General features: G+C 33.9%; 2 pseudogenes across 2 annotated transcripts; one reads left to right on the top strand and one right to left on the bottom strand.

The window, feature by feature from the left end:
• The first annotated feature begins 569 nt into the window (after positions 1–569).
• LOC306661074 (pseudouridylate synthase PUS7L-like) lies at positions 570–13,458 on the top strand (annotated as a pseudogene). Its single transcript, XR_013766658.1, has 5 exons — positions 570–1,503; positions 7,869–8,027; positions 9,777–9,969; positions 12,776–12,813; positions 13,356–13,458. The product of XR_013766658.1 is annotated as a pseudouridylate synthase PUS7L-like (transcript).
• Positions 13,459–17,656: 4,198 nt separating this feature from the next.
• Positions 17,657–18,952, bottom strand: LOC306661073 (small ribosomal subunit protein eS6-like; annotated as a pseudogene). The gene has a single exon. The product of its transcript is annotated as a small ribosomal subunit protein eS6-like (transcript).
• Positions 18,953–23,071: the final 4,119 nt, after the last annotated feature.

Genomic DNA, 23,071 nt, shown 5'->3' with positions numbered 1-23,071 from the left:
ATTTTCCTCTGAATCAACCTCAGATTTTTATACCTATCTTAATAGCTGTAGGGAAGTCTTAAAGTCCAGGACTAAACCTAAACCTCCCATGAAATATAAACTCAGCAATGGTGGCATTTAGAACTTCCTTAAGCCATCAGTTTTGACTTTTATTTATTTATTTATTTATTAGATCTTGTCCCCTCTCATGTTTTAACTTCTAATATATAAAACCTAGCCACCACTTCTATGGAATTAGTTGGAAGTTTTAGGCTCCAGAGATGGAATTGGACAAATCAATGTACAACCGTCTTACGTACTTGTCTTTTCTTTGTGGACCTACATATAATATTTTTTAGGTAAGCTTGAAATGATCTTTTTAATCTGGATAATAGGCAGAAACCTAGAGTAAATAATCAATTTATAAATTAGTAGTTATACCAAAAACGAGTAAAGTACACATGATCTATAGTCGTTAATGTCATTTAAGAGGACTCAGGATTGAAAGGAAGATAGAACTATGTAGATCTTGCTAACCTTTTCCTTTTTTGTTAGCCACACTTCTTTTTCTGCTAACTAATTGTCTTTTTGTTTCTTTTGTAGACATTATACTTAAGAAATGGAAGAGGATACAGATTTTGGAATCAGGTTTAGTTCTTTGTGTTTCATCAATGAACACATTGGATTTCAGGGTACTATAAAAAGCTCACCAGGCGACTTTATTGTTATTGAGATTGATGAACAAGGACAGTTAGTTGATAAAGCCATTGATGAACCAATTAATGCAATTAGTAAAATACCTGAGGTAAAAAATTTTTCCAAAAAGCCAAAATTAGATTTTCAAAAGTTGTCCTTTGAAGGTGGAAGTTACCAAGAACTTAATACTTTGTCTAAGTGCTCTGATGGTGACCAGAATCATCAGCCCGATTCAGAAAAAGAAGATACCATCAGTGACAGAACTTCCAAGTGTGAAGAAGAAAAAGCTGATGTATTAAGCTTCGTTTTAGATGAAAAAACAAATGAGTTACTGAATCAGTTTGCCTGTGATATAAGAGAGAGGTGGAATTCAGAAACTGAGCTAATTGGACCATCTCCTGAATTCTCATTAGGCAGGATCCTTGACAAAAACCAAAGGGCTAATTTACACAGTGCTATTAGGCAGAAATTCCCTTTCTTAATAACTATAGGAAAAAACAGTGAAATTATTATAAAACCAAATCTTGAGTATAAAGAACTTTGTCATTTGGTATCCGAAGAAGAAGCACGTGGCTTTTTTAAATATTTGGATGCAAGAAAGAGAATTCCAAATTTACCTTTAAACCTGATATAAACAAAGACCACAGAAAAGCTGTCCATCATTTTGTCAATAAGAAGTTTGGAAACCTTGTGGAAACCAAATCTTTTCCTGAACAGAATTATGGTGCTGGTGATTCAAACATAGTGATAACAGTAAGATTTCGGGAAAAATAAAGCACAGGAAAAGATCTCTTCTTGAATGCCAGGAAAGAAAAGTTATATATACAGGTAATTGAATAAATCATTTCATGGATAAGCTTACTTAAATTTAAAATTGTATGGAAAATGAATACTTTAAATGAATTGAATAGACTTGGCTAGAGAGATATTGGAAAAAATATATTGGTCTGTTACTCAAAGGAAAGATGAAACCTTCCAAATTATATTAGTTTAAATATTAGCCTTGCTATTGAAAACTTGGGTAAGAAAGACATTTATAGTTAACATAATCACAAGTGTATAATGTTGAATCCATTGTTTTTGTGTTCAAAAAGTTTTATTGATTGTATAAATCAATGAAAATCAATTAAATTAAGTTTTTGGAGATAAGAAGAATTTGTTTGATATGTTTGGAAAAGTTGAAAACAACCGAAATAATTAAATAAGGAATCCTAAAACTAGACTCTGTCAGTCTTCTCTAGGATGTGCTGAAATTTTAGCATGCATTATAATCACCAAAAAATTTTGGTTAAAATGAATTTTTGAGTCCCATTCCAGTTTCTGATTCAGAAGGATTGTCGTGGAACTTTCACAAATCCCCAGGTGATGCTTTATCTGCTGGTTTGGTGACTACATGTTTAGAATCAGTGTTTTAGAGGATATATATATATAAGTCCTAGGTTGGATGGGACTGATGAAATCCCACTGTGCAAGTCTAGCTTACAAATTTTAATTGGTCTGTATCCTGTTTGAAAATTGGAAAATATTTCCTATGGTCATGTTTTACATGTTTACTTAGTGAATTGTTTTAAAGAAGACCAGTAACCCAAGTTTGCACCATTAAATGTGGCACAGAAACAGGATCACACCATGTATGGACGGACTTTGTGTTGTAAGTGAAAAAGAGTTTGGACTTTTGAGCTATATGGATTTATCTTTTCATTATGACTGGTTCACAAAAATATTTATGAAATTTTAAATATCTTTAAGTCCCTTAAATGTTAAAATGGAATAATACCCTAGACAAGTTATTCAACAATTTATAACTTTTTTTTTTTCTCCCTGGTATTGGGGATTGAACTCAGAGCTATCATTGAGCTACACCCCCACCCTTTTAATTTTTTAGTTTGTAGCAGAGTCTTACTGAGTTGCCACGGTTGCCCTTAAATCTGAGAACTTCTTGTCTCAGCCTCCTGAAGCACATGGTGTGCACCACCATGCCTGGCAACAATACATAACTTTTAATTGTACTTTAAAAATGGGAAAGTAGTAAAGCTTTACAATGATATTCTAAAGGTTAAGTGAAACTCATGGGATTATTTATATGTAATAATTACTTAAAGGTTAGCATCTTTTTCCCTCCTGGTAATTTCTGTCTAGTTGTATGACTTGTCTTTTCCATGATAAAGCTGCTAATGCAGAACTTGACATGTCAGGCATGAAATAAATTTTAGATAGGTCTATAATGAAGGAAAAACAGTATTAACTTTACATGTAGGGAGAAGAATTGCCGTTAAGTGATTTAAACAGTTCTAGGAATTCCTATTTTGTAATACTACTTAAAATTCTAACAGTACTAATTTGAGTTAATAAGTCAAATGTGGAAACTTTTTATGTTAAATTAATTGCTAAAGCTATGAATGGTTGGAGGGATATATTAAAAGAGGAATTAATGGTTTTCCTGAGAATGATATGAAGGTACTGGGATCCCTAATGCCCAAGAACAAAGAAAGAGACAAAGGTAAGTTTTGCCTACCCTATATTTTGCTTAGGCAATCCTTTATAAGAATCAAAATATAAAAATATTTAACAAGTAGATCTGTCTAAAACCTGGAGCATTTTTTTAAAAATCCTTAAAAAATTTTTAATTGTGGTAAAATTTACCATTTTAATTATTTGTAAGTGTATAGTTCAGTGGTATTAAGGGCATTCACATCATTGCACAAACATCACCACTATTTGTCTCCAGAATTTTATGATATGCAATTTTATGATATGCATTTCCCAATATGATACTCCATGCTCGACTCATTAAACAAAGGTTTATTTTACTTAGCATAATGTCTTCAAGTTTCATCCATATTGTAGTATGTGTTAGAATTTTCTTCTTTCTTAAGGCTGGATAAATATTCCATTGTATGTATATACCACATTTTGTTCATGCCAATGGATATGGATCACTTCCACTTTTGGGCTTTTGTAAATAATGTTGCTGTGAACATGGGTATGTAAATATCTGTTCAAGCTGCCATTTTCACTTCTTTTGGCTATATACCCAGCATTACAATTGTTAGGTCATATGATAATTCTGTGTTTAATTTTTCGAAGACTTGTCCTGCCATTTTTCTATGATACTTTTTGAAAGACTTGTAGGAGACTTTAAGCATCCAATGAAATTTTCATTTTAGATATTTATTTTCCATTGCTAGAGGATTGATTTGATTCATAAGTCCTGAATTCCTCACTTTGTTTGCATTTTCCTTTAATCTTTGAGTATATTTTAATAGATCCTTAAAATGTTTACTAATTCCATCTCTTTCATTTCTTGGTCTGTTAATTGACTGATCTTTATTTGGGTTATGTGTTTATGCTTCTTTGCATGTCTAATATTCTTTTTGGAGGTCATATATTGTGAATATTGCCTTGTTGAGTATGAATTTTGTTGTACTCTTTTAAAGCATGTTGAGCTTTATCAAGTAGAAAGTATTTTGTAGACTCATTCGAAGCTTCATTTTAAATTTAAAGGGAAGTTTAGAGTAGGCTTTACTCTCTGTGATCATTATATAGCTCTACTCTAGAAGTTCAAGATCAAGATCAGTGTGCAGTAGGGTTTAGTCTGGTGAGGATTCTCTCTTTAGTTTGCAGATTACCACCATCTCTCTCACATGCCCTGAAAATTATATGTTTTTGAGAGAAGAGAAAGAGAGAATGCTCTGGTATATCTTATAAAGATGCTAAACCTGTTGTGTCAGGGCTCTACCATGATGACCTCATTAACCTTAATTATTTCATTTGAGGCCCTATCTCCAAATTGGCCATACTGGTGTTTGGGCTTAAGCATATGAATTTTCAGGTATACAGATAATCAGTACATAACAGATAGTAAAGGTTATTATTATTTTATGTCACTAAGTTTTAAAGTGCAGTATTCAGTCATTCATAGTGATTTTGGTATCAGAAATGGTTGCTGCTATAACAAAAGCCTAAAATTGGTAGGGACCTTTTCTTAGGCAGAAGTTTGAGTGTCTCTCCAGAAAGCTATCATGAGAGTTTAGAGGAGAATATTGGAATCAAGACAAAACGAATCCTTGTTATATAGTGCCTGAAAATTTAACATTATGTTAATCTTTAGTTAAAATGGAAAACAGAAAATGTATCTGTTGAAGGAATGCTCTAACTGAAAGATTTCCAAGTGTTGAAATGCAAACTGTCCTTTTACTACTTATAGTAAAATTCTAAAGGAAAACCAGTCAGATACAAAGGAGCTAGGATATTCTGTGTCCTAGCAAACAAACAAACTCTATGCATATATTATTTAAACTTCTAGTTACTTCAGGTAGCACATGATGTTTAAATTAAGAAATGACTTTCAGGCAAAGAAAAAAATCCATGGCAAGGTCAAGACAACATGCTCTAATAAGGAATCGAGATGTAATTTTAAAATCCTTTTGTTAAAATTTCAGGAAGATCTGTAATAGTGCTTTAGAGAATAGTTCAGACAGACAGAGGCCCTCTAAGGATTCTAAGGGTGTAATTCTTGGACTCCTGTGTTAAACAGTAGTTCTAGGTTTTGGGGGGGAAATATACTTTTGTGGCTTCAGCACAAAAGTAGAAAAGGTCTTTCTTGACAAATTGGAGTATCTTTTGTCTAATGGAGTGAATCCAAAGAAGACCCACACAGTTCTTTTAAAGGGTCAAAGACAGTACTAAATAAAAAGAGACATTTGAACTCCCAAACTTGCAAAAGCATTCATTAGTCTGGGAAAACTACTCTGCTATAAATAGGCTTTTATGGAAAAAGGCATTTTTTTATTTTCATTTTTTAATTCTTCAGAACTAAGATCCAGAGGTAAATCCAAGAGCCATTAACATAGACATTGATAGGACTAAATTTTAATAAAGGGACTACTAACATTTACTTAGCTAGATTGGAATTGCTATGGGCCAGTGACTTCTAGATAATTCCAATTTGAATGTGGAATCTAAAGTGCTTATGCCATGTGCGTCCCAACATATTGAGGTGTGTGAAAATCAGATATGTTTCTTTCACAGTTCTTTATATCCTTTATATTAAAATAAATTGTATTTGAAGAGGCAAATTCAAGAAAATATACCCAAGGAACTTTTTTTATATATGAATTTGATAGAGATGAAGAGATCCTAGAATATGAGCTGGTGTATTAATAAGATGAGTCTTTAGGGCCATCGATAATACATATATTTTGAATAGGGTTGGAACATTAAATATGAGTCAGAGCATGGATCGTGTTTTTCAGCCTTCATGATGGCTCTCTGTGTGCCAATCCTCCTGATATTGTCACAGTTTGGCCTTAATGACCACAGTTTGGCCTGAGTGACCACAGTTTGGCCTGAGTGACCAATAGGACAGTAATTGTGGTGTATGATATGACTTCTGAAGCTAGGTCTTAAAAGTATTACACTTTTAGTCCATTTTTCTTGGATTGCTCACTCTGGGGAAAACCAGCTACTATAATGGAAGATACTGAAGCCATCCATTGGAGAGGAACTAAGCCCTCCTGCCAACAGCCAACACCAACTCGCTTACCACCTGAGTGCTCTTTGGAAATGGATTCTCCAGTTCCTCTTAGGCTTTTAAATCACTGTAGCCCTAGCCACATTTAACCTGAACTTCATGAGACCCTAAGCTAGATCTCTGAAACCAAGATGCCCTTGAATTCCTGACCCAGAGAAACTGGGAGAGATAAATGAACTTTGTAAACCACTTGTTATGTAATATTAGATTAATAGCACATAGCCTTTAACCCTAGATATTCACAAGTTGTTAATCAGCAACAAACTCAAGGGACTAACCTATTCTGATTTCTGGAAATCCTTCTCATCTGGTTTGCCTGGTGAATTCCAGCTCACTTAGCCTTCTGAACTCCAGTCTCTTTTACCCTTTTAAGTCAGCAAGACTATTCTATCTGGATTCCTGCCACCTTATGCTGTGGTTCAGAAGTATTTCTAGGTAGAAAACCAGGGCATTTCAGGACTCACCTCATTTGTTTTTCTTTTTGGAGTACAGTTTGTTGACCTCTGTAATTCAGTTTCCAAAAACAGCTGTTTTATATGTTTTGTCTAGTTTTCTAATTGTTTACAGTGGGAATTTGTCTGGTACCAATGATTCCAACATGGCTCAAAGTGGAAGTCTGAAACTAAATTTTAAGATTTAGTATCATCGATTTTCTTTGTAAAGCTCCATTTTTTTTTTTACAAAGAAAATGTTATAAATCTTATAAATTTAATGACATTTAAGTTTTTGTAAGTTGTCTAACTTCAATAAGATTCAATGTAGAAAGATAAATAGATTGTTTTTAGTTGGAACTAAGAGTTTCATTCTTTTAGCTTTCAAGTGTATAACTTCTATGTAAACGTAGGTTACTAATATCATAGTATCATTGATTTGATTCTCTAAAATATTTATATGAAATTCTAAATCTTTATGGATTCAGAAGTGCTTATTTCCTCAAGCTAATCCCCAACAAACTGATGTCTTAAGTGAGTTGGGAATTCCTTCTTATATGGCTGAGCTTTCCAAATGACATCTCCAAGGCTGTCAGGAATATATATGACAAGTTGAACCCTGGTCTTTAATCTCCTACAGTGAACATTATTGTACAAAATTTAAATTGGATTCCTGGCCTAGAACTACCAGTTATTGAATATAATAGTTAATAAGATAAGAATAATCCATTTTGGGGGGAGCATTCAACCTTGGAAACTAAAAAGAATTTGAAGGAAAGCTGCTGCTTTTATTAGATCCTGAAGAATAAATAGAAGTATGATGAGTAATACATGGAAAGAACACATTTTAGACAGAGGGACTCACGTGTGCAAAAAGTACAGAACTGTGGAAGGCTCTCGTCTATCCAAGGATTAAAAGAAATCTCTGTGTCAGAATTATAGGGTACACAAATGAAAGTGGTGCTTGTGGAGATGGGGAAAGCTAAATTTGTACCAGATATGAATGGCAGTTTAAGGGATTTGAATTTTTTTTTTTTTTAATTTTTAGGCCCATTAATGAGTCAACTGCATTTTAAAAATAACAGCTGAAATCTATAATACTGATTTTGTATTTCAATTAAAATGTTTTTTATCTAAATTAATTCATTATCATGATCTGTAGTCTGCTAACAGTGTAATAGATATATGGTAGCTACATTTTTAATAATCTAGGGTAATTTGTGTTTCAGCTTTTACCCTACGAAAGGAAAATCTGGAGATGTTTGAAGCAGTTGGTTTTTAGCTATCAAACTTGGTGTGATTCCTTCGGATTTTAGTTATGCAGGCCTTAAAGACAAGAAAGCCATCACCTATCAAGCAATGGTTGTTAGAAAAGTGACTCCAGAGAGGTAATAAGGTATTATTATAAGTATATTTACCTACCAACATTAATTAATTTATTACAGACCAAACAGAATACTCTTCGTTAAACATATAATTGTCTGCTGCATAGAGTTATATCTTAAGTTTCCAATGAAAATATTGTAAGTTTTAGAATAAAACTGAGAAGTAACACTTTTTAAATTGTCCACATTATTTCTAAACATCCTGGACTACATTTAGATATGCATTATGTTTAGAAAACTGTCATAAATAATTTTTTCCTAATTATTTTAATACTTTTATAACTATTATCCTTATTTAGAATATATCCTTGTTAAATAGAGTATAAAGTACTCTAGCTTTCCCTTTAGCTTAATCAAGTTTAAAAATAGTTTATGTAATTGTAAAAATATTTTTGTAAAAACCAATTACAGATTTAGAAAGTAGAAAAAAGCATAAAAATAAATTAAATCACTATTCTAAGAAAAAACTACAATAAAAATTTTGATTTATTATTTCAAGTCATTTTCAAAGACTATCATGTATACATATCACACATTTATTATATTATTATAATATGAAAATTATACTGTATATGCAGTTTATATTATACTTTTCAAAATAAAATAAATGATGTGAAAATTTTTGTCATCAAATATTTCAAAATCATGTCCATAATACAGATTTATTAACAGTCCCCTATTTTGGAAATAGGAATTCTTTCCATTTTTTTACTATAAATAATACTATGATTAATATTCTGGTACTTAAGTCTGCACCTCATGCATACTTTCCTCAAGACAGACATCAAAAAGTTGAATCATTGGTCAAAATTCAGCCTAATTTGATGTAATATTAGTATTTTAATCCTTGGCTATCTTATATTTAAGTATTCACCTATTTACAAGTAGACTTGTCTAAGTTCTGAGCTCTTGTATGAGGGACAAAAAATTGTGATTTTGTTTTTTGTGGTCAAGAAGTGCAGTACAGGTAAGAAAGAAGAGCTTTAGATTTGAGGCGTTGAAACAAAGGCTAGTTTTTAACACTGAAGTAAACAAGTGTTATTAGATCCAATCAAGAGAGGTTACTTTCATTTATCTCATGGGTATGTGGTTTTAATTACTCTTCAAGTAGTAGCAGGATTTTAGCAGATGCAAAAAATCGAGAGATATATTTGAAGGGTCAATAAGATAATCTTCCTAAATAAACACAATTTTATAAGGATTAGAAAATATGAATGTAAAGGAAAATTTACACTGGCTCTTACAGAACCTTAAAATTCATGCTAAAAAGCTGAGATCTATTTAGGTGTTGGGTAAGAATTGAAAGTTTGAGTAAGGAAGTGTTCAAGATAGAATTTCAGAAAAATTCTCTGTGCTAGAATTCTCTTTTTTTTTTTTGGTAATTTTGGGAAAAGAGACTGACAAGGAAAGGAGCAGAGTCTAGGGACAGGAAGGAAGATCAGGGGAGCCATTGGGACCTTCTAACATTCAAACTAAGGAGAAGTAAGAAGTTCTACGTAGGTAATGTGTGATAGCATTAGTAGGTAATACATGTTCAAGTTCCTAAACTAGTTCTGTTAGTATCTGTAGTCTACAATAGTGACTAATGCATAATTCTTGTTGAAATAACATCAACTTTAGAATGTTTCAAAAAAGTACTATATCAGTATTCTGGTATAAGGAATTACATGGCAAACTATCATTTCAAATCTTTTATTAAAGTAATTTTTAAATGTAAGATTCAACCAAATCTATATGATTTATCATTTGCAGGTTGAAAAATATGAAAAAGAAATTGAAAAGAAAAGAATGAATGTGTTTAATATTCGATCTGTAGGCAAGTCCCTTAGACTTGGACAACTCAAAGGAAATCACCTTTGATATTATCATCAGAAATTTACAAAATCAAATAAATGATTCTACAAATTTGAAAGAGAGAATTTTCGAGGCAATTGAAAATGTTAAGGTAAGAAAACTCAATTTTAAAACTGTATCACAGGAAATCTTCATAGTCCTTTTTTACAGTGAAGTGAGAAGGGAAACTTGTTTTCTTCTGTATCTTTATGTGCATGTATAATTATTTTTAAAATGATAGGGTTATTTGACTTGTTTTCTGTTTTCTTCTTATAGTTTTATTATAACTAAATATAATTTTAAAAATATAATTATGGAGATTTCCTAGAGAAGGGAGAATAATCCCTTGCTTAAGAAGAGTTTTTTTTTTTTTTTTTTTTTTTTTTTTTTTTAGCATCTTCTTTATAGAGTATTATTTTAGTCAAGGGAGTTTAGTTATTTAGTTTTTGGAAATTTTTTTCAGTAGTTCTTTTAGAAATCTTTGTTAAATCATTTTCAAAATATACATAACAATCATTTTTCTTTTTAATCTGATTTAAAATATTCTTCAATATATAAACATTATAGATCATGCACATTTTATTATGTCTTACAGTAAAAGTTATTTAAGTTTTTAAGAGACATCTGCCAGGCATTAAAATATGCATATACAACCACAGTCTTCAATCTAATCATCTAGACTAGGGCATCCTGCAAATTTTTCTATAAAAGGGCCAATGATAAATATTTTTGGCTTTGTAAGCATATGGTTCTTGTTGCAACTAATCAAATGATCTTGTATAGAAGTAGCCATAGATAATGCATAACTGAATGAACATGTTCTGTAGAAGTTTATTTTTAAATATGAGTGTTGAGCCAAGTGTGACCTGTGGGCTATAGTGGTTTGCCAACTCCTAATTGAGATCAGTAATTCTCAAACTGGGGAGCTTTTAAAAAAATTTCAGCAATCAATTTCTACCTCCAAGTCAATTAGATAAGAACATTTGGGGTGTGGCTTTGGCATTTGTATTTTAAACAGCTTCTTAAGTAATTCTACTCTGCAGCTAACGTAGAAAGGACACTGATCCAAGTTTCTGACCACAAAGACCTTTTTGCATGATTTTATACTTCTCTAATAGGAAAACAAACAAAGCGTGGTTTTTGGCTGACTTACAGTTGGGAAAATATTCCAACTAAAGATTTTTAAAATTCAGCACTTTGACCCTAGGTATAGGAATTCTCTGACTATATACTCTATACTTTTTATAATTTTTCATGACTGATCTAAAAATTTTTCCCCTAAGGAAAAAAAAAACTGTTACTAAACTGATACATCTATTTAAAATGGAGGGGATTTCTCCTGAATTTCCATTACTTTTATTACTAATCATCCATTGGTATTTATTAAGATACAACTACATATTATAAAATTTCCATTAGAAATAATCTTAGCTTTAACCAGCTTTCTTCCTTCCTTTCTTCCTTTCTTCCTTTCTTTCTTTCTTTCTTTCTTGGTATCAGGGTACTTAACCACTGAACTTTATTACCAGTCCTTTTTATTTTTTTATTTTGAGACGGTCTCATTAAGTTGCTTAGGGTCTCGATAATTTACCAAGGCTGGCCTTTGAACTTGTGATCCCTCCTGCCAAATCCCTCCTGAGCCACTGAGATTACAGGCATGTGCCACTGCACCTAGCTCTACATTTTTTTATTGGTGCATTATAGTTGTACATACTGATGAGATTTGTTGTTATGTATTTATACATGTGCACAATATAATCCTCCAGTATAATTTGACCAATATTACTCCACAGCACTTTCTTCGTCCCTCCCTCCCTCCCACCTCTTGGTCCCTTCGTTTACTGATCCCCCTTTGATTTTTAGGAGATACATTCCCACCTTTCTTTTCCTTTTTCCTTTACAGCTTCCATATAAGAGAATACATACAAACCCTTAACCTTCTGAGTTTCACTTATTTTGCTTAACATCCATTTTCCTTCAAATACCATAATTTCATTTTTCTTTATGTCTTAATAAAACTCCAATGAGTATATATACCACATTTTCTTTATCCATTCATCTGTTGATGGACATCTAGACTGGTTCCATAGTTTGGCTATTGTGAATTGTACTGCTATAAACATGGGTATGCATGTTATCACTGTAGTAACATGACAAATTCTTTAGGATAAATACCAAGGAGTAGTATATAGCTGGGTCATGTGGTTCATGCCTAGTCTATTGAGGAGCCCCCATATTGATTTCTGTAGTAGTTATACTAACTTATAGTCCCACCAACAGTATAAAAGTGTTACTTTTCCCTACATTCTCTCTAGCATTTAATATTTACATTTTTGGACTGCCATTCTGACTTGTGTGAGATGAAAATCTCAGTGAAGTTTTGATTGCATTTCTCTAATTGCTAATGATATTGAACATTTTTTCATTTATCTGTTGGCCATTTATATTTCCTCTTATTGAGAAGTGTCTGTTTAATTCATTTGCCCCATTTATTAGTTGAGCTATTTGGTTTTTGGTGTAAAGTTTTTTGAGCTCTTTATGTGTCGTAGATATTAATTCTCTGTCAGATAGTAATAACCAGTTGTCTAAACCTTTTATTATATATAAGTAATCTGGAGGGATAGTTAAAATTATCCTGGTCATTCTAAGTTATTATCTGACATAATTTTATTCAAATTTGAAATAATTAAAGATATTCAACTATGAGATTCAATGCAGATTACTTTATCTACAATTGATTTTGTGCCATGACATAAAGATGCAGTTCCTTTTGTACCATAGTGATAAAAAAATTGCCTTAGCATCTTTTATTGAACAGTCTTTGAGCTGTTGCTCAGCAATAACTATTGGCTGAATAAACATACACTTCAGTGCAGTAGTAAATTACCGTTTTCTATTTCTTCTGAGTCCTCTGGCAGTTTGGAAACATGGTGTCAAGATTCACCTCCATCAAGAGGTAAATTCTGTGCCCCATCCTGGAATCTAAGTGTTATGCTGGTTTAACCAGTGGAGTACTGCTGGAGTGATACCATGGCTTTTTCTTGCCCAGCCTTTAAGAAACTAGTCAAACTGAATAATAATATATAAAGGAGCCAAGACTTATGAGGTTTGGAAAGAAATCTGTTTCTTGTTCCATTTCTTAATAGCAGAAGAGTCTCAAAATAAGAAATAACCTAAGGGCAGAGATCAGATCCTGGTGTTAGGTAACCAACTCATTCCAGTTTTCTTAGAACTTCCCTGACTTTAACACTGAAAGTTGCATGTTCCAGGAAACCCTCAGTATTGTAAGTGGAAAGCTTACCTATTTTTTAAGCACTTTTCACTGGTCTGATGTGCCTTTTAATTATGTCTTCTCCTTTCTAGTTATTTGCTCCCTGAGTACATATTACTGTTTACAGGATTAAAAAATAAATATGAAAAGCATATGATTATTGTAAATTTTTGACACAATGATTATATTTATTTATTTTGAATTTATTGACTATTTTGTATTCATAGGATAAAGGTTTGTGAATACTATGGGCCACAGAGATTTGGGAAGGGAAGGAAAGTTCATACAGACCAAATTGGATTGGCTTTGCTGAAGAATGAAATGGTATGATTTGAACATATAATCTTATCTATTGAGTCATGTAATACTTATTACATAAACCAGCCCCTTGCTTTCTCAACTTTAGCATATGAACACTTAAACACACATAGATTATGTATTATTGAACATATATTATTAAGCAATTACTGCTTTCTTGATATCATAAGGAAGCAAACCACATGTGATATTCCTTAATAATATTTATTTGAGAACTTGACAGAGAACCATTACTCCTTCAATTCTCAGTGAACTGAATAGAAGATTTAAAAAAAACTTACTCTGTAATGGTTTGCATGTGAGGTGTCTCCCAAAAGCTTGCATGTGAGCAATGCAGGAAGGTTCAAAGGAGAAATGATTGTTGTAAGAGTCGTTAACCCAATCAGTGAATTAATCCCTGATGAGATTAATTGAAGTGGCAGGGTGTGGCTGAGGAGGTGGGAATTGGGGTGTGGCTATGGGGTATATATTTTGTATCTCTCCCTCTCTCCCCCCCTCCCCCACCCCCTTTCCTGATGTCGAAAGCTGCTTCCCTCTGCCACCCTGTCCCACCATGATGTTCTGCCTCACCTCAAGCCCTGAGGAAATGGAGCCGGCCTTCTATGGACTAAAGCTAAACCATGAGCCCTCAAATAAACCGTTCCTCCTTTACAGTGTGTGCTGGTCAGATCATTTAGTCACAGAGGCAGAAAAGCTAACTCAGACATACCCTATACATACAGAATCAGTTATCAGATTGTTATGGTTTGGATATGAGATGTCCCCCACAAAACTCCTGTGTTAATGCAGGAGTATACAGAGGTGAAGTGATTGGATTGTGAAAACTGTCACATAATCAGTCCATCCTAATTTGAATGGACAGATTGGGCAGTAACTGTAGGAAGTGTGGGGCATTGGCTAGGGGTATTCCTGGAATGGTTTCATCTCCCATTTGGCCCCTTCCCCCTTCTCTGCCATGAGTACCAGGGAGCAGAGCAGCACTCCTCTGCCACATCCTTCCACCATGTATTCTGTTTCACCCCAAATCCAAAGCAGTGAAGTTGCCTGATCATAGACAACCTCTGAAACTGAACTAAATTGACTTTTTTCTCTAAGTTGTTCTTGTTAGGTATTTTGGTCACAGTGATGAGAAGCTGACTGCCACGCTGATCATATAAAAGAAAGTCCAGAGGACTAAAAGGGAAACAGCAATTTGAAAACAAATTGACTAGTCTCAAATGAAAATAAGAATGTATGTCACAAATAAGAAGATGTGTTTCTCCAATTAAAAGTTGTTGTATGTGGTATGCACACGTATCTTTGTACATATATTACTTTTAATATGTATATATAATTACATGTTATATTCACATATTTTACATTGGAATGGAGTGCACCATAATGGAGGAAAATCATAAAACTATAAAAATTGTATATTTGAACAAATGCAAGATTATTCATATGATGGTATAGTGCTCACTCATTTGTGTTCTAATTTTTGAGTGAAAGAAAAAAGCAGCAGAACTTGTGAGAAGCACTGTGCATTAAATATCATCTTTTATATGGAAGTATGGCTAAGAGCTGTATATTTAGACCACATCTGTAAATTTGTATTCAGTTCTGGGCCTCACATTTTAGGAGGACTTTAACAACTGTGAAATAACTGATACCATTAAGGTTGGTCCAGAAGCCACATTGATGAAAAATGTTTAACGAACTGTCTAGAAAATTCTGAAGTGGAAATTAACTTAGGAAATATATGAAATTTTCTTGTATGAAAGAAGAGATGTTTGGGGTTTGCAAGATACAGCATCTGTTCTACATAAGTTCCACCATTTGTCAAACGTGTTGCTATAGGGAAACTACTTAACTTTCCTAAGCCTAAGTTTTCTTATCTGTAAAATAGAGATAACATGTTTAGCACAAGATTTTTGTGAGAAATAGAGCGTAGCTTTTGTGAAAGTCAGACCCATAGCAGATAATTGTTCAAAAGTTCAGTTGAACTAATAATGCTCTGGTTTTCTTTTTTTAATATTTGCTTTCCTATTTACCAGTTTATTCTTTTTAAACAATTTTTATTGATTCTTTTTAGTTATACATGATAGTAGAATCAGTTCTGATAAAATTATACATGTAGATTTATATGTTATTCTAATTAGGACCCCATTCTTGTGGATATACATGATGATGGGATTCCCTTAGTTTTTTTCATATATGTCCATAGGAAAATTATGTTAGATTCATTACACTGTCTTTCCTATTCTTTTCCCCCTCCTCTTCCTTCATTCTTCCTCTTTGTCTAATATACTGAACTTCTCTTCTTCCCCCACCCTCTTATTGTGGTTTAGATTCCACATATCAAAAAAAAAAAAAAAAAAGAACTTTGATTTTTTTGAATGATTGAATACTATAAAAGAAGCTTGAGTGTAAGATTGGGTTGAATGACCTATTTTAAGATTCCTTCTACTCTTAAGATATATGCTAGAAATAAATCTCAGTGCTGAAGACAGTGATAAAATATAGGAACTGAGTAGACATCATTTTTTAAAAAAGAAACATCATTTAATCCTATTTAGGATTTAAAACAGAACATTAAAATTGAGAATCTTTTCATTAGGATTTTGGCAATTATTTTTAAGATGAACTTCAGGGAATAGGGCTGGGGTTGTAGTTCAGTGGTAGAGCACTTGCCTCGCACATATGAGGTACAACACCACATAAAAATAAATTAATAAATAAAATAAAGGTATTGTGTCCATCTATAACTAAAAATATTTTTTAAAAAAGAAAGAAATTTGGGGAATTGAGAACACAAATGAAATGAAATTAATTGGCTTGCCATTTCCTGTACTTGCTTCCTTCCCTATTTTGTTGTGTGTGTTGGTCAAAAACTGAATATTCATGTCATTATTTTATACTTGTGTTCATATCTCCATTGAGGAAAAGAATGATGGAAGTAGAATTATGGAAGTGATTGGAGGAGGGGGCACTTTTTCCAGTCTATAATTTTTTTGTTTTTTTTTGTGGTGCTGAAGGTTAAACCCAGGGCCTTCCAACTTGTCGCTGGCTCTTTGCGGTTCCAAAATCCGTGGATATTTGTCACCGCCTGCAGCAACAACTTGCACGGGTCTTATGGGTGGAGTGGAAACTGAGGCACTTCTATCTTTCTCTTTATCGAACTGCTTTCTTGCTTGTTCATGGAGGATAGAGGAAATGAGGTTTACTTGCTTTGAGAGGAGAGAGAGAGAGACTTTGCTTAAGAGAGAAACTTGCTATGCCTTAAAGTACGTCCACCTAAGGTGCCCTAGGGAAGCGTCTCAGTTCTCCGTTCCGCAATCTGCCTTCCGCCTGCCCCTACTCGCTGCTGTGTTCTTTCTTCTGGCTTTTTTGCTAATGGCTGCTGTGGCGTGTCTTTTGCTAATGGCTGCCGTAGCGTGTTTTTCCCTCTGGCTGCTTCTAATGGCTGCTGTGTCTCTGCCTCCCTCCGCCTACGCTTATATCACCTCCAGGATGCGGCGAGCAGGGCCAGGCCTCTTATGCAAAGATTAGGCGAGATGCTCCGAGCAGGCAGTTAGTGCTCGAGAACACATGTGCATACATTGTGTGCGTGGAGGAGAAAATCACCTGAGTGTGCTTATGTCCATTAACCTCCTCGCTGCGGATGTGATCAGGCGCCATCCAGGTGCCAACATGGCACAGCCCCCAACACCAACTGAGCTATATCCCCAGCCCTCAGTCTATAACGTTTTAAGCCTACATATAAAATTAGTTTGTATAAAAGGTTTAGTTTTACATTTAACATTAACTATTAGCTTTTGAAAGCCTACCTAGAAAATTACAGCATCAGATATCATTCATTAAATGTCTATCCTAATAGGGTGTCCAAGAATTTGAATTTTTTTTTAATGTAATTTGAGATTTTCATTTAATATATATTTGTTTGCTTTATTTTCTTTAAGGTGAAGGCCATAAAATTATTTTTTACACCAGAAGACTTGGATGATCCTGTAAACAGAGCAAAGAAATATTTTCTTCAAACTGGTATGTTAGTTTCTGTATCCCATACGTAGCCATACTGATACATAACATAATATGGTATCTTAATTTTCCTTGGCTGAAACCCTCTGCAGAGAGGAGGTCCAAATTTTATTTTATTTAATTAATTAATTTATTTTTGAAGGTCTGATCTTATTTCTTTGTTACACTTAAAAATTCTTATTTTTGTTTGGACTCAGAAATAGAAGCTCTCAGGACAGTTTATGTCTCTTGACAATCTGTTCCTGGTGTTTTCTTTGGCTTCTGTCATTCTCTTGGCCAGAAGTTTGGCATATTTTGCAGCTTCTTTCTTATTTTTCTATGCTGTTTCTTCAGAGCAATACACCAGTGCTTGTGCTGCAGAACAATGTGTGGAGTAATGAGACTGATTCTCTTGTGCTTTCATCCTGGGTTTTTTACCTTCCTTGTTTAAGGGTTTTCTGACAACATATTGCTGGACATCATCTTCCTTAGAGAGACTGAAAAGTTTATGGATTTTACTAGCTCTTTTGGGTCCCAGTCGACGAGTAGTATCCATAAGTACTGTAGTATCCGAAGTCCAGGAATAGCCTTCTCTTCTTTTTTTACAACTACCAAGTTGAGAATGCTCAGATTGGCATCCACAATGCAACTTCAAACAGATTCGCACTTTGTCTCTCCAGTTTGCCTTGGTCTATAACAAAAATGCCCCCTACTCAGCAGCCGGCGAACACAGCTATGGGTCAAGACACTGCTTCATGGGGAAACCTTGTTTGTCCTTTGTGCCACAGATTCAGACCACATAACCCTTGCGTTCTTCACCCAAAGCATCAGCAGCAATCTGGTCCATACGCTTCTCGTAAAAAGTATGAAGTTTGCGTTCATTGTCCACTTCAATGAGTTTCTGGCAGTCAGTGGCTGGGAAGGAGATATTCAGCTTCATCTTGGATTAGCTGATCATAGCCACAAGGTGCCATGAAAAAAAGAGTCCAAATTTTAAATGGTACTGATGGCAATGTAATTCCTTAGAACCAGAGAAGAACTGAAACATAATCTAAATAAAAGTTCATTTTTGATATTCAGTACTTTCATGTGTTGTTTTTGATCTAGTTGCAATACATTCTGGTTCTCAGTCTTCATAATTTTAGATTAATGTGATTGTGTACACATAGAACACTTAATGGGTTGCACTGAAGAAAAGTGGCTGTGAGTGAGGCTGCAGTCAAACGGCATGGGCATCACTCTTCACTTAAGTGCTTTCCACCTGTATGATCTCCTGCAGGCGATTTGACCCCATTGTTTCAGTTTTCTTGTCTGTAAATTTAAGCTAATAATAGTACCTAAAAGATGTTAAGAGATTTAAATGATACTCTTAAAATAGTGGCTGTCGTATACCCCATACTGGATAAATATTTCTTATACTTAAATAATAACAAAAGCAATCATACCATTTCAGGTTCATTTAAATTCCTGATCAACATACCTCTATGTACTAAATTTCACTTACATTGAAATAAAGGACACCAGTTTTCAAATATCTCTATTCATGATTTTAAATTATATACATATTAATATAGATACTTGCAGGAGAGAATATTTTTGTGCCACACCATGATATATAAGCAATATGAGCATTTCTGACTTTATGAATATTCTAAGTAATAATAAAGACATTTCAAGGTAACTTATTCCTTTATACTTTACAGTGGATATAGTGTCTGTGAAGATAATTTCCTCATATCAGTGTTTCTTAAACTTTAATGTGCATAAGAAACACCTTGTGTCTTTATTAAAATGTCTGTTATAAGGCCCTACCTGAATGAGCATCTTTGCAGTACTGCTCAATAATCTACATTTTAAAAAGTGTCTCATTAGTGAGGCCTAATATTGTACTTAAAGGATCCAGATCTCAACCCTTTGTTACTCTAAAAATTCTTTGTATATGTCCATAATAACTCTTTAAAATTCTTTAGTTCCTACTGACTTAGCAACTTATTTAATTCTTAGGGATATTTGTTGTTGCTGTTTGTTTTGGCAGTCCTCAGGTTAGTTTAGCTCTATTCTAAATGACGGAATGCTGGCAAGCCATTACTGATGTTGATGTTGGGTGTTGATATTGGGTGGTGGTGGTGTTTTTAGCAGGGAAAGCAAAAGCAAGGCCAATACAAAAAAAAAAAAAGCTGTAGGTCTTTAAGGATAGCCAGGTTTACCTGATAGTGTTAAAAATCATCTTAAAAACAATTGGCCCAAATTTCCATCATGTTGGTGTAGGAACCAAATTCCTCAACAAGACTCCTAAAGTGCAAGAAGTAAAATAAGAATTAGAATCAATAAATTGGATGGTATCAAACTAAAAAGCTTCTTCACAGCAAGGAAACAATCAAGAACATAAACAGAGAGCCTACAGAATGGGAGAAAATCTTTACCACATGCAGATAGAGCACTAATCTCCAGGATATACAAAGAACTCAAAAACTTAACACCAAAAAAAACCCCCAGTTAATAAATGGGCAAAGGAACTGAACAGATGCTTCACAGAAGAAAGATGAATGGTCACCAAATATATGAAAAAATGTTCAACATCACTAGCAATTAGAGAAATGAAAATTAAGACTACACTGAGATTTCATCTCACTCCAGTCAGAATGGCAATTATCAAGAATGCAAGTAACAATAAATGTTGGTGAGGATGTAGGGACAAAAGGTACTCTTATACATTGCTGGTGGGACTGCAAATTGGTGCAACCACTCTAGAAAGCAGTAGGAAAAAGAAAAAAACAAAAAGAGGTAACTTAGTACCCACAGTAGAGAGGTTCACTTTCTATACTTCAATGAGACAGTTTTTCTACTTACTAATCATTCTTGTACATTTGTGATGTACAAATTTAAAAAGAAAAAGAATTTTATATGTTACCTTATGTGAAACTGATTGTATCTATCATCACCAGATGGTTTTTTAATAGCTACAGCTAATTTCTTCCATCCTTCTTGAGGATCAATAAAATCTGACAACTTTCTAATTAGGCCAACATTGAGGCAGCGCACATATGTTGATGGTGTTATGGGTTTGTTCATCTTCTATTCCTGAAATATGAAGAAATTCTCATTAAAATTTTACAGTAGTTTTGGAGGTGACATCTGTGAGCTCATATATCTTACTTTGCTATAATGCATGAAATGTTGGCAACGGATCATAATACAATAAAGCAACACTCCAAAGTCAACTAGTTGATGTCCTATGAAGAAATTCAAATTGAAATGCATTTGTCAAGTTGTCCTCTGGTTTTGCCTTATTTTTCCACCTATACATATCAATAAAAATTGAAGGGCTTTTTTCTGATACTGATATTTGCAAGTGAAATTTATACAATGCAGCAAAAGGTTTAACTTTATCTGAAAAACTCCCGTGAGCATGTTTGGGAATCGAATCTATTTACTGTTCCATTTAAAAGATGATTTTCTCTATCAGTACTTAACTATTAAAATACATGCAATACTCTTTGGTAAAAGTAAAAAGTAAATATACTGAAATAATTTTATAGCATTAAAAGATGTGATCCAGATGGTTGTGGTGGCACTTGTTTGTAATCCTAATGACTCAGGACGCTGAGATGAGGAGTACAAATTCAAGGACAAGCTTGGCAACTTAGAATAGCAGGAGGGAGGCCACCCTGGGCAACTTACTGACATCCTGTCTCAAAATAAAAAAAAAATTAAAAGGGTTGAGGATGTTGCTCAGTGGTGTAGTACCCGTGTGTTCAATCTCCAGTACCACATACATACCAACACACACACACACAAAAGATATGGTTCATCCACCTACTTTGTTAGTAAAAAAAATTGACAGAAGAATATCTGTTTGTCTTGATTAATTGACCCCTTCATTCTCCTGTATCCCCCAGTACTGAGGATTGAAGTCAGCGACACTTTATCACTGAGCTACATCCCTGGTTCTTTTTATTGTTTCATTTTGAGACAGGGTGTCCCTAAGTTTCTGATACTGACTTCCAACTTAGGATCCTCCTGCCTCAACATACCCTAATGGCTGGGCTTACATGCCAGCACTACCAAGCCGGATCCCCTTCACATGTTTCGAGTTCCTGAGATCTGCCTTACCACAATTCATTCCCTACTAAGCCAAAATATGTGGTTTGCTATTTCAACTTTTCTCCAAACAGAACCTTTATTTCCTCAATCCCCTTTTTCTCCTATTACTTCACTCTGAAGAGCTGAAGCCAGAAAGAAGTCTCATAAGTTTACTCGTCTACCAGAGCTGTAGAATACAGCTGTAGAGAACTAGATAATGGAAAGACTGGTGTGAACACATATTTACGATAACTCCCTTTCAACTGGGTTTTCAATGTTGGTATGAATCTTTCGCTTTTCTTTTCTCATTGTCCTTAGTGACTATTCCATACTTTTACCTCTCTATATGGCTTTTACTTTTCTCCATGTCCCTCATTCTTAGTAGGTGGTGATCTTTCCTTCCAATTAATCAAGACAAACAGATATTCTTTTGTCAATTATTTTTGATTCCCTCTATTTTTTTTTCTTGAAAATACAAAACAACATTATTTCCAGAGTACAAAATACATTCATAGGGTACAAAATTCAAAAACTAGAGTAAAAAGCAAAGTCTCTGTATTATAGGCTTCCAGGTCAGTACTCACTTCTTCTCTTTGTCCTCCCTTGACTACCACATCTAAATAGGTTTACCTGCCCTCTACCTAGTTATCTTTCCTCAGTACATATATTAGTTGTTACTTGTTTACTATCTGTCTGCCTCATTAGACTTTAAGCTTCATGAGTTTGGGGACCAAGCTGATTTTATTCATTAATATATACCTAGTGACTTGCAAATTGTAGATATTGGTGTTCTGTGCATATATTAGGAATGAACAAATTATTGCTGATTACCTTACTAGGTAAATAATGTATTTCATTTAATCCTTTAAGTAACTAAGACAATTTTGTCACTTTTTTGGGGGTTAGTACTGGGAATTGAATTCAGGGGCACTTGACCACTGAGCCACATCCACAGCCCTATTTTATATTTTATTTAGAGACAGGGTCTTTAAATGAAGTTGCCTATTAGCAATATATAGAATGGGAAGGAATGAAATAAAAGAACTTTAGAAAGTACTTGATATGGAGGCAAAAACCAAAAATCAGGACAGTACCATATTAGATTTCTAGAATGGGGATTGGTTGGTCCCCATTCTAAAAATCTAGAGAGGCAAATAAATACTAATAGGTATGTAAGATTTGGAAACCCAAAGGTCACTGGTAACTTAAGAACAGTTATAGTGAACAGTGAATGAGTGGTAAAAATAGATTTTCTAAGATGTATATCTATGAAGGGAAGAAGAGAAACAGGGGAAGGGAGTGGAAGGAAAAGAAGCTGTGATGTGGAATCTGAAGTTGTTATCAACGAACACTACACATTAAAACCCACTAACTCAATGAATCTTTTATCCATATGTGATTTGGACCTTAGAGACTTCCTGAAAGATTTTCAGGGACCCCTCCTCACGCTTTGAGAACTGCTGGTTTAACAGTTTAAGGCTTAAGCAGGTTGTTGATACAAATGAAATAGTGAATAGAGTACAGATGAAAAGGTCAGTGATGAGCG

This window comes from Sciurus vulgaris, assembly GCF_902686455.1.
Source record: "Sciurus vulgaris genome assembly, chromosome: 5".
NCBI classification, from domain to species: domain Eukaryota; kingdom Metazoa; phylum Chordata; class Mammalia; order Rodentia; family Sciuridae; genus Sciurus; species Sciurus vulgaris.
Note: the sequence above shows the minus strand (reverse complement) of the source record. Positions and strands in the feature narration are given on the sequence as shown.